Source organism: Triticum dicoccoides, chromosome 1A (genome assembly GCF_002162155.2).
Source record: "Triticum dicoccoides isolate Atlit2015 ecotype Zavitan chromosome 1A, WEW_v2.0, whole genome shotgun sequence".
NCBI lineage: Eukaryota > Viridiplantae > Streptophyta > Magnoliopsida > Poales > Poaceae > Triticum > Triticum dicoccoides.
In genome coordinates, this window is record NC_041380.1 from 56701568 (window position 1) to 56713808 (window position 12241).

Sequence of the window (12241 nt, forward strand, 5' to 3'; positions counted from 1 at the left end):
AGAACTCTTTGATTGATTTACAGTACCTATATTCCAAGAAAAAATTGCAACATACTACCCAATACACTTTACCAGCCAGGTTTGCTTTGCTGTAGAGTTTAAGATTTGTTCACAAGAGAAACAACGATCTCCAAAGGATTAGTGTAGCACATGAAATTCTACAACCCATTAGCCTTTGCAACTTGGAAGCACAGTAACAAAATTTATCGGAGCTGAAACAACAAAAAGGTGAGGATTAATCCGCGGCGGCTCTTGATAAGATTTCTTTTGAACCATATTGAACACATCAGGCTAGCGTATACCCAAAACGACCTGACTTCAGTACACTTGACCTCGGCTACACCTAAGACTGAAAAACCTACAACCGGAAGATAAATTTCCATGATGATAAAATAAAAAAATATATCTATCATTCTTTGACCTAAAATAATACTATCAATCAGGAGCTGAATGATATCATTGACGAGATTGCTACAAAGTCATACGCCAAGAAAAAAAGAAACCAAGACAAACAAATTGTGTAGTTCCATTGTGTGAGAAGTAGTCTAACTTTGTAACTAGTTTTATCTATTATGAAATATTTGCAACAGCCACAAAAATGCCAGTGCGGAATTCTCATTTACTGTATTAAACTCCAAACTGGATCGTGCCGAACCACGCATGGTTGTACTTTTGTTATCTGGACCAATATATGTAGCACGAAGTGCAACATTTAGCAGAAGTGCCAATGCCAAACTAGAATTGGGTGAAACACAAACAACCATCATTCTTTACAGTCTTTGGGACTTCAAACTGTTACCGGTAGTTGCATATATATGTTGGCTTAGAGACTGGTCCATGTATTAGCAATACAGATGCAGCAAATAGTCTTCGTAGGGAGCTAACAGGTCAAAATATTTTCTTAGGTAGACAAAATGAAGTACATAGAACATGTTGGCGTCATGGCAAGAACAATTTTATGCTAGAACTTCCTAATTTCTTTCAGGTCCAAGACCTCTTCGTATTATAAATAATAGACTTTTGACTATACACTTCTAATTTGGAGCCATTAGTTGAGCTTACCACTGAAGATTCACCGACTGATGGCTGCATTTTACTTTCTATGACTCCATTTCAATACCTCAGGTATATGTATCTTCCACAAAATTCCAGTCTATTTTATTCCCTAATCAGAAAAATAACAAAGGCGGACATAGCAAAAATAGAAAAAACATCCCACCTGAAATTGTGGATTCTTGACTTGTTGTGGACATGGAAGAGAAAGATCAGAGTATAGTGGAACTGACATGGTGTTGAGGGCACCGGGCCAGTAGGTCGCTGTATAGAGGAAAGTGTTGCAACCAGCGAGCTTGAAGCCCGGCTGCAACATATCACTTCCCCACAGAGTAATCACCCTACCGAAGAAACAAACTCCAACAAAGCCTTTGAAAAGACAAAGTCTAACAAAATATTAGAGGATAGGGACAGGGGAGGAAAGAGGAACCTGGAGATGAAACTTTGATCTCTTTCCAATCTTCTTGAAAAATAAGAAATTGTTAATTGTATCTAGTTTTACCAGTGTTTATTCTTTGACTACTAATGATATTAAAACATTCATAGTTGCAGAAACAAGATCATCAAAGAGTGTCAACAAGGTGTCTCGATAGTTTGTGATGATATATCACGCTTGACTATACTGCCACTACAGTTTACAAAAATCAAATCTTGTCACCAAAAATCCTAATTCCCATGAATTCACCTTACACTTAGTTTCCATTCAAGGATAGCATATACGCATAAGGTAAGGGGAACACAAGATCAAAGTGATAAGTATCTGACTCAACGGCATAGCAGATAGATCTTGACCTCCCAAACCCACGTCACGGTTCAATCTAATACATTAGAAGTTGGTATCCAATAACATTATAAAGGTAATCGAACTCACTACCACAAGCCATATTGTTCTCCTACAACCTAAAAACTCCCCACCATTGATAAATCATTAGGAGGATTGTTGTTTCTTTCTCATACATTTGAGATAACTGACTCGTGCAAATAACAGTATAAAACAGGGAACACTGGCTTTTCCCAATGTTCAGAATCAACTCCACCATTATCATTTAGTGATTCCTAAACTGACACTTTCACAACTGATCTAAGGGAGTAATTAAGCATCAATATAGAGAAAAATCAATTCTAAACAATCTATGAGATCAAATGGGTATCAACTCAAACAAAAAGAAGCAGTTCAAACGGGTGCACTACTTCTGAAACTAACTAATACTTGTCCAAGTCACCGACTTGCTGTTCCTAATTGTGTCCCTTGCGCGATAGATCAAAGAGAAATCGATCAGAGGGATAGAGACAGAGGAGTCGACGTGGGGAATAAGAAATGGAGAGAAATCAGGACAAAGATAGAGGGCACTGGAAGCTGCAGCTGCCACAAAATCCTCCTGTTGTCTTCCTCAATCCAACCCAGAGCCGGTAGCTTCTAGAACCACCCACAAGGACCGCCTCATCTTCGGGCCCCACCACACATCGCCGCCACCCTCGCCTCCTCCCCCGCCGCTCCCGCACCACTACTGCCGCGACTTCGATCCAAATCAGAGACACGCGTGAAGGAGGAATATTGGCCTCTAGTAGGGGATGGCCGGAGAAGTAGACCAACCACTGTGAAGATCGGCCGCTGGCGGCGGTGCTCTACTAGCACGCATCGAACGAGCCCGTGCTCGTGTGTGTTGCCTGCTCGTGTTTTGGAATGCGGGTTGAATACTTAGAATTGCAGGGTCGCTTTCCAAAATTGAAACATTTTCTCATATTTCCACTAAAAAAGACTGCGGGTTGAATACCAAAAAGCAGGAGGACTTTTTTGTAAAACAGCCGCCACAGTAAGCGGGGAAAAGGAATAGCCACTTTATTATTAGAGAAAGATTTGGTCCTTGAAGGGCAAGGAGTGCAAGCAACTGACAAATTCCGGATGGGCGATTTCTCCATTGAACTTTCAACAAATCAGATATGTTGCGTTCGATGTCCTTATAAGTTTAGAGATAGCTATAGGGGCTACGAGCCTTGGCTATATTCGCCTTGATTAATAAGTTTAGATGATTAAATAAAACTATAAAAATATGAGTTATTTTCTATGTCTATGTCTCTAACATATATAGATGACTTTTGTAGTAACTTCCACGGTAGCCCGAGAACATGCGCACGCAGCATCCTAATTTTGTATTATTCTCTTTTATAAGTTGTTACAAATAAATGTTAATTGTATCACTACAAAAAAATACACATCTGTGACATTTTGGGCCGAACGAAATTTTTTCCTGTCATACATATGACACTTCTATGATGATAATTGTGACAAAACCCGGTATCATCATAGAAGTTGTGGGCTCCTACTTCTATGACAAAAAATCATGACAGAAAATGGGCTTTTCGTGCTGGGCGGGCCGGAGACGCACCTGCATGACATTCTTTGGGCCGTCCATGATGGAAAAACCGTGGTAGAAGCGAGGGCGAGGAAAATTTCGGGGAGTTCCCGGTTACGGTGGGAGGTCGGGGGCCGAGCGATGCGCGTTTCTCTCATACACGTACGCGCATGTGTGCGAGGCATTGGCTCTAACTGAACCCGAGCGATTGCACTGCAGGCTACGCGTTACTGAACCCGAGCGATCGATCGATGGCTGTTAACTGAACCCGATCGAGCGATTCCTTTGCTACTGCTGCTAACTGAAGCCGATCGATTGGATGAACAGTGAGCGTTACAGGGGGGGTTGGATGAACAGTGAGCGGTGGCGTTGCCTCTAGATGAACAGGACCCCGTGGTGTGGAGGGCTGGATGAACAATAGACGGTGGAGGGGTGCCCATGGAGGGGTGGTTGAACAGGACCCCGTGGTGTGGAGGGCTGGATGAACAGTAGACGGTAGAGGGGTGGTTGAACAGTAGCCGGTGGAGTAGCGCGAGGTGGAGGCTAGATGAACAGGAGCCCATGGAGGCTGGAGGAGGTCGACGGTAGCCCGTGGAGGCTGGAGGAGGTCAACGGTGGAGATGAACTGTATCCCGTGGAGTCCCGTTTTGCGGTACGCCACACCCCTCCCGATGAACAGGACCCCCGTTTCAACCGTAGGAGGTCTGTTTCGTCCGTTTTGCGGTACGCCACACCCCTCCCGATCAACAGGACCCCCATTTCGACCGTAGGAGGTCCGTTTCCTCCATTTTGCGGTACGCCACACCCCTCCCGATCAATAGGACCCTCGTTTCGACCATAGAAGGTTCGTTTCCTCCGTTCTGCGGTACGCCAAGCCTCATTTCCATCGCCTGTTCCGTCCAAGCCCTCCCGATGAACATGACCACACATTCCGTTCTGACCCAGCCGGTTGGCTCCCATGCATTCCATTGCCTCTCGATGAACACGACGCATTCCGTTGCCTCCCGATGAACACGAGACATTCCGTTGCCTCCCCATGAACACGACACATTCCGTTGCCTCCACATGAACACGACGCATTCCGTTGCCTCCCCATAAACACGATGACGATGTTGTTTCTCCGTTCCGACCCAGCCATGTACACGAGCCCTGGCCGTACGTATGCGCGAGAAGGCGTTCGAGACCCTGCCCGTATGTACACATACATGGTCGTATTTTCTTTCTTGTACCCTGGCCAATGTACATACGTGCACATGCTACGTGCGCGCCACTACTACGACAAGTGCTCGCCTCTACTACGACACGTGCGCGCCTCTACATCGACCAGTATGTACGTACACGTTCACGACCAGCATGACAATGCTACGTATGCTTCGACCAGGTGGGTCCCGACTGTTAGGCACTTCCTTGCCTGCGAAGATATAGCTGGTGGGTCCCAGCAGTCAGGGGGCGAATCGTTTTTTTGCCCGGACACACTTCCTTGCGTGCGAAGGTGTAGCTATTGGGTCCCAGCAGTTAGGGGGGCGAATCATTTTATTTTTGCCCGGACGCAGTTCTTTGCGTGCGAAGGTGTAGCTGGTGGGTCCCAGCAGTCGGGGGGCGAATCGTTTTTTTCGGACGCACTTCTTTGCGTGCGAAGATGTAGCTGGTGGGTCCCAGCAGTCAGGGGGGCGAATCGTTTTTTTGGACGTACTTCCTTGCGTGCGAAGATGTAGCTCGTGGGTCCTAGCAGTCAGGGGGCGAATCATTTTTTTCGTGAAATACAGTAGCCCGTCCGGTGGGTCCCCGCTGTCAGGCGGAGGAATAATTATTTTGCGCGTAATAAGGAGGCACTTCCTTGCGGCTGCCGTGGACCCAGCTGTCAGCCTCTCCATGTACAGTCCACGTCCGATGAAAGTAGTTCCTTGACCACGTTGACCACGCCACGTCAAGAGCACCAGGGCGGTGGGCGACGGCGAGGCCTAGGAAGGGGACGACGCAGAGCCGGAGAAGACGCGGCAGTGGATGCACACCCGGAGAGGAGTACAAGGGTTCACTGGTTCGGCTGCGCTGCCGTCACCGCAGAATAATAGGGGGTGTAGGTGAGTAGAGGGATGGCCTGGCCAGCGGTGTGAGTAGTAGGGGGCGGTGAGGCCTCCGTGGCAGCACAGCCGACCACTGGAGGCAGGAGCAGGCGGCATGATCGACGCTGCTTTGGGCGGCTGGAGCAAGAAGACCAGAGGTTTAAGAAGCACGACGGCCGTTGGATGGACATCATATAGTCACTACAGCTAGAATCGTTTATATTGACTAAGTTGACAAAGCCCTTGGTACGTCAACTTAGTGGGCCCACAGGTCAGCTTCCGAAACGGCGCCCCAGATGTCAGGGGGAGGAATCATTTTTTGGGCGGGTGAAGCTAGAATATCCAAGATTGAAGAAGAAGCACGGCATCCGTTGGATGGACATCCAACGGCCACTGCTGCTAGAACCATGTGTTGACTATAAGTTGACAAAGCCTTGCATACGCGTCAACTCTGTTTTTTAGGGGACGCGTCAACTTAGTAAGGCCAGAAGTGTGTGGCAGAGAACTTATAGCCCATTTGAGATTTGTAAGAATGTGTAGCCCAATTTTGAATTCTAATGGAATTTACTACAGCCCATTTAAAGTTTGTTAAAAGTAAATCCCATTTCAACCAACCGTTCAAAACAGAATTAAATAAAATTTCCCACATTTTGATGGGATCCGAAATATTTTTATCCCGAAATTTCTAGTCAGATTAAATACAATTTCATTATAAATTTATATTATGTAAAAATCCAACAAAACATTGCGCTCACAACAATTAATGAAATTAAAATTTTCAATATCCAAAAATAATATTTTATAAAGTAATCACGTGTTTGGTGCATTTTTTATAGTTACTGCCCAGTTTTTATAATTACATCCCATTTATTATTTCTTAAAGCCCATTTTCTTGTTAAGCCTAATGCATCCCTCCTAGGAAAGATTTGCAGTCCAGCGGGGCGGAGAATAACAAATTGACCTTGCCTGGGTATTCCTAAAAAAAGTATAGCTGGGCTAGCCATTTTCAGCTTGAAAAAAATTAATATCTGGGCTGGATATCTGGCCTGGGCTAGACGGGACACAACCCGCCCAGTTAATACCTGCAGCGATGTTTTCGTTGTTGTTTAGACGAGAAAAATTAATATCTGGGCTAAACATCGAAAAACTCTGCAGTGCTCATACCTCAAAAACACAAATACTGCTCGAGCTGCTTGGTCCCAGCTGTCGGCCGCTTCTTGTGCAATTCTCTCGTTTATTGACTACTCCCTCCTTTCCGGTTTATAAGGCTCAATTCAAAAATCTCACCAACCAAGGTGGATGATGAGTGGTGGAATATTTTTTGTAGTTTGCAAAAGCATCCAATTAATGCTCTTGTTTTCCTCAAAAAATTATGTTTACGAGTGCATTAATTGCAATGCATGCATGCATAAAGTGCATGCATTGGTCAGTTTTCTCTTAATACTTGCATGCAATGATTTAATGCACCTTGAAGTATGAACATGTGATGAGGAACAACCAAATTGATCCTTCTAAGATGGAAAAACTAAAATTTTGAGATAAGCCCTAGAAACCAAAAAGGAGGGAGTGATGTCTACCACACAACCTTCTTCTTGTAGACGTTGTTGGGCCTCCAAGTGCAGAGGTTTATAGGACAGTAGCAAATTTCCCTCAAGTGGATGACCTAAGGTTTATCAATCTATAGGAGGCGTAGGATGAAGATGGTCTCTCTCAAGCAACCCTGCAACCAAATAACAAAGAGTCTCTTGTGTCCCCAACACACCCAATACAATGGTAAATTGTATAGGTGCACTAGTTCGGCAAAGAGAGGGTGATACAAGTGGTATATGGATAGTAGATAAAGGTATTTGTAATCTGAAAATATAAAAACAGCAAGGTAACTAATGATAAAAGTGAGCGTAAACGGTATTGCAATGCGTTGAACAAGGCCTAGGGTTCATACTTTCGCTAGTGTAAGTTCCCTCAACAATACTAACATAATCGGATCATAAAACTATCCCTCAACATGCAACAAAGAGTCACTCCAAAGTCACTAATAGCGGAGAACGAACAAACTGTTGGGGAACGTAGCAGAAATTCAAAATTTTCCTACGTGTCACCAAGATCTATCTATGGAGAGACCAGCAACGAGTAGAAAGAGAGTGCATCTACATACCCTTGTAGATCGCTAAGCGGAAGCGTTCAAGTGAACGGGGTTGATGGAGTCGTACTCATCGTGATTCAAATCACCGATGATCCTAGTGCCGAACGGACGGCACCTCCGCGTTCAACACACGTACAGCCCGGTGACGTCTCCCACGCCTTGATCCAGCAAGGAGAGAGGGAGAGGTTGAGGAAGACTCCGTCCAGCAGCAGCACAACGGCGTGGTGGTGGTGGAGGAGCGTGGCAATCCTGCAGGGCTTCCCCAAGCACCGCGAGAGAGGAGGAGCACTTGGGAGAGGGAGGGCTGCGCCAGGGGCAAGGGTGAAGCTCCCATGCGCCTCCCCACTATATATAGGGGTGGAGGGGGCTGGTTTCTTGCCCTCCAAGTCCATTGGGGCGTTGGCAAAGGTGGGAGGAAAGAAATCCCATCATTTCCTTCCCCACCGATTGCTATCCCCCCTTTTTAGGGATCTTGATCTTATCCCTTTGGGATATGATCTTATTCCTTCTAAGGGGGGATCTTGGTGCGCCTTGACCAGGGGTGTGGGGAATTTCCCCCACTACCCACGTTCATGTGGGTCCTCCCATGCAGGTGGGCCCCACTCCGGAACCTTCTAGAACCTTCCCGGTACAATACCGAAAAATCCCGAACATTTTCCAGTGGCCAAAATAGGACTTCCCATATATAAATCTTTACCTCCGGACCATTCCGGAACTCCTCGTGACGTCCGGGATCTTATCCGGGACTCCGAACAACATTCGGTAACCACATACAAACTTCCTTTATAACCCTAGCGTCATCGAACCTTAAGTGTGTAGACCCTTCGGGTTCGGGAGACATGCAGACATGACCGAGACGTCCTCCGGTCAATAACCAACAGCAGGATCTGGATACCCATGATGGCTCCCACATGTTCCACGATGATCTCATCGGATGAACCACGATGTCAAGGACTTAATCAATCCCGTATACAATTCCCTTTGTCTATCGGTATGTTACTTGCCCGAGATTCGATCGTCGGTATCCAATACCTTGTTCAATCTCGTTATCGGCAAGTCACTTTACTCGTTCCGTAACACATCATCCCGTGATCAACTCCTTGGTCACATTGCGCATATGATGATGTCCTACCGAGTGGGCCCAGAGATACCTCTCCGTTTACACGGAGTGACAAATCCCAGTCTCGATCCGCATAAAACAATAGATACTTTCGGAGATACCTGTAGTGCACCTTTATAGTCACCCAGTTACGTTGTGACGTTTGATACACCCAAAGCACTCCTACGGTATCCAGGAGTTACACGCTCTCATGGTCGAAGGAAGAGATACTTGACATTGGCAAAGCTCTAGCAAATGAACTACACGATCTTTTGTGCTAGTCTTAGGATTGGGTCTTGTCCATCACATCATTCTCCTAATGATGTGATCCCGTTATCAACGACATCCAATGTCCATAGCCAGGAAACCATGACTATCTGTTGATCACAACGAGCTAGTCAACTAGAGGCTCACTAGGGACATATTGTGGTCTATGTATTCACACGTGTATTACGATTTCCGGATAATACCGTTATAGCATGAATAGAAGACAATTATCATGAACAAGGAAATATAATAATAATACTTTTATTATTGCCTCTAGGGCATATTTCCAACAGTCTCCCACTTGCACTAGAGTCAATAATCTAGTTCACATCGCCATGTGATTAACACTCACAGGTCACATCGCCATGTGACTAATACCCAAGAGTTTACTAGAGTCAGTAGTCTAGTTCACATCACTATGTGATTAACACTCAATGAGTTTTATGTTTGATCATGTTGCTTGTGAGAGAGGTTTTAGTCAACGGGTCTGAACCTTTCAGATCCGTGTGTGCTTTACAAATCTCTATGTCATCTCCTAGATGCAGCTACCACGCTCTATTTGGAGCTATTCCAAACAACTGATCTACTTGGAGCTATTCTAAATTATTGCTCCATTATATGTATCCGGTCTCTCTACTCAGAGCTATCCGGATAGGTGTCAAGCTTGCATCGTCGTAACCTTTACGACGAACTCTTTTACCACCTCCATAATCGAGAAAATTCCTTAGTCCACTAGTTACTAAGGATAACTTTGACCGCTGTCCTGTGAGCCATTCTTGGATCACTCTTGTACCCCTTGACTGACTCATGGCAAGGCACACTTCAGGTGCAGTACACAGCATAGCATACTGAAGAGCCTACGTCTTAAGCATAGGGGACGACCTTCGTCCTTTCTCTCTATTCTGCCGTGGTCAAGCTTTAAGTCTTAACTTCGTACCTTACAACTCAGGCAAGAACTCCTTCTTTGACTGGTCCATCTTGAACACCTTCAAGATCATGTCAAGGTATGTGCTCATTTGAAAGTATTATTAAGCATTTTGATCTATCCTTATAGATCTTGATGCTCAATGTTCAAGTAGCTTAATCCAGGCTTTCCATTGAAAAACACTTTCAAAATAACCCTATATGCTTTCCAGAAATTCTACGTCATTTCTTATCAACAATATGTCAACAATATATACTCATCAGAAATTCTATAGTGCTCCCACTCACTTCTTTGGAAATACAAGTTTCTCATAAACTTTGTACAAACCCAAATTTTTTGATCATCATCAAAGCATACATTCCAACTCCGAGATGCTCACTCCAGTCCTTAGAAGGATTGCTGGAGCTTTGCATACTTATTAGCATCTTTCGGGATTGACAAAACCTTCCGGTTGTATCACATACAACCTTTCCTCATTAAAATCGTCGAGGAAACAATGTTTTGACATCCTATCTGCAAGATTTCATAAATAATGCAGTAATCGCTAATATAATTCCAACAGACTCTTAGCATCGCTATGAGTGAGAAAATCTCATCGTAGTCAACTCCTTGAACTTGTCGGAAAACATCTTAACGACAAGTCGAGCTTTCTTAATGGTGACATTTACCATCATTGTCCGTCTTCCTTTTGAAATCCATCTGTACTCATACATGGATCCTCTCTCGGATTTTATGGCCTCAAGCCATTTATCGGAATCCGGGCCCACCATCGTTTCTCCATAGCTCGTAGGTTCATTGTTGTCTAGCAACATGACTTTCAAGACAGGATTACGTACCACTCTGAAGTAGTACGCATCCTTGTCATCCCACGAGGTTTGGTAGTGACTTGATCCGAAGTTTCATGATCAATATCATAAGCTTCCACTTCAATTGGTGTAGGTGCCACAGGAACAACTTCCTGTGCCCTGCCACACACTAGTTGAAGAGATGGTTCAATAACCTCATCAAGTCTCCACCATCCTCCCACTCAACTCTTTCGAGAGAAACCTTTCCTCGAGAAAGGACCCGATTCTAGAAACAATTCATATTGCTTTCGGATCTGAATTAGGAGGTATACCCAACTGTTTTGGGTTTCCTATGAAGATGCATTTTATCCGCTTTGGGTTCGAGCTTATCAACCTGAAACTTTTTCATATAAGCGTCGCAGCCCCAAACTTTTAAGAAACGACAACTTAGGTTTCTCTAAACCATAATTCATACGGTGTCATCTCATCGGAATTACGTGGTGCCCTATTTAAAGTGAATGTGGTTGTCTCTAATGCCTAACCCATGAACGATAGTGGTAATTCGATAAGAGACATCATGGTACGCACCATATCCAATAGGGTGCAACTATGATGTTCGGACACACCATCACATTATGGTGTTCCATGCGGTATTAATTGCGAAACAATTTCCACAATGTCTTAATTGTGTGCCAAAACTCGTAACTCAGATATTCATCTCTATGATCATATCATAGACATTTTATCCTCTTGTCACAATGATATTCTACTTCACTCTGAAATTACTTGAACCATTCAATAATCCAGACTTGTGTTTCATCAAGTAAATATTCTCAACATCTACTCGAATCATCTGTGAAGTAAGATCATAACGATATTCACTGCATGCCTCAGCACTCATTGGATTGGACACATCAAAATGTGTTACTTCCAACAAGTTGCTATCTTGTTCCATCTTACTGAAAACGAGGCTTTTCAGTCATCTTGCCCATGTGGTATGATTTGCATATCTCAAGTGATTCAATATCAAGTGAGTCCAAACGGTCCATTTGCATGGAGTTTCTTCATGCATATACACCAATAGACATGGTTTGCATGTCTCAAACTTTTCAAAACGAGTGAGTCCAAAGATCCATCAACATGGAGCTTCTTCATGCGTTTTATACCATTATGACTTACATGGCAGTGCCACAAGTAAGTGGTACTATCATTACTATCTTATATCTTTTGGCATGAAAATGTGTATCACTACGATCGAGATTCAATAAACCATTCCTTTAGGTGCAAGACCATTGAAGGTATTATTCAAAAATAGAGTAACCATTATTCTCCTTAAATGAATAACCGTATTGCGATAGACATAATCCAATCATGTCTATGCTCAACGCAAACACCAATCTCGGTGGTAGAGGGAGCGTGTGATGCTTGATCATATCAACCTTGGAAACACTTCCAACATATATCGTCAGCTCACCTTTAGCTAGTCTCCGTTTATTCCGTAGCTTTTATTTCGAGTTACTAACACTTAGCAACCGAACCGGTATCCAATACC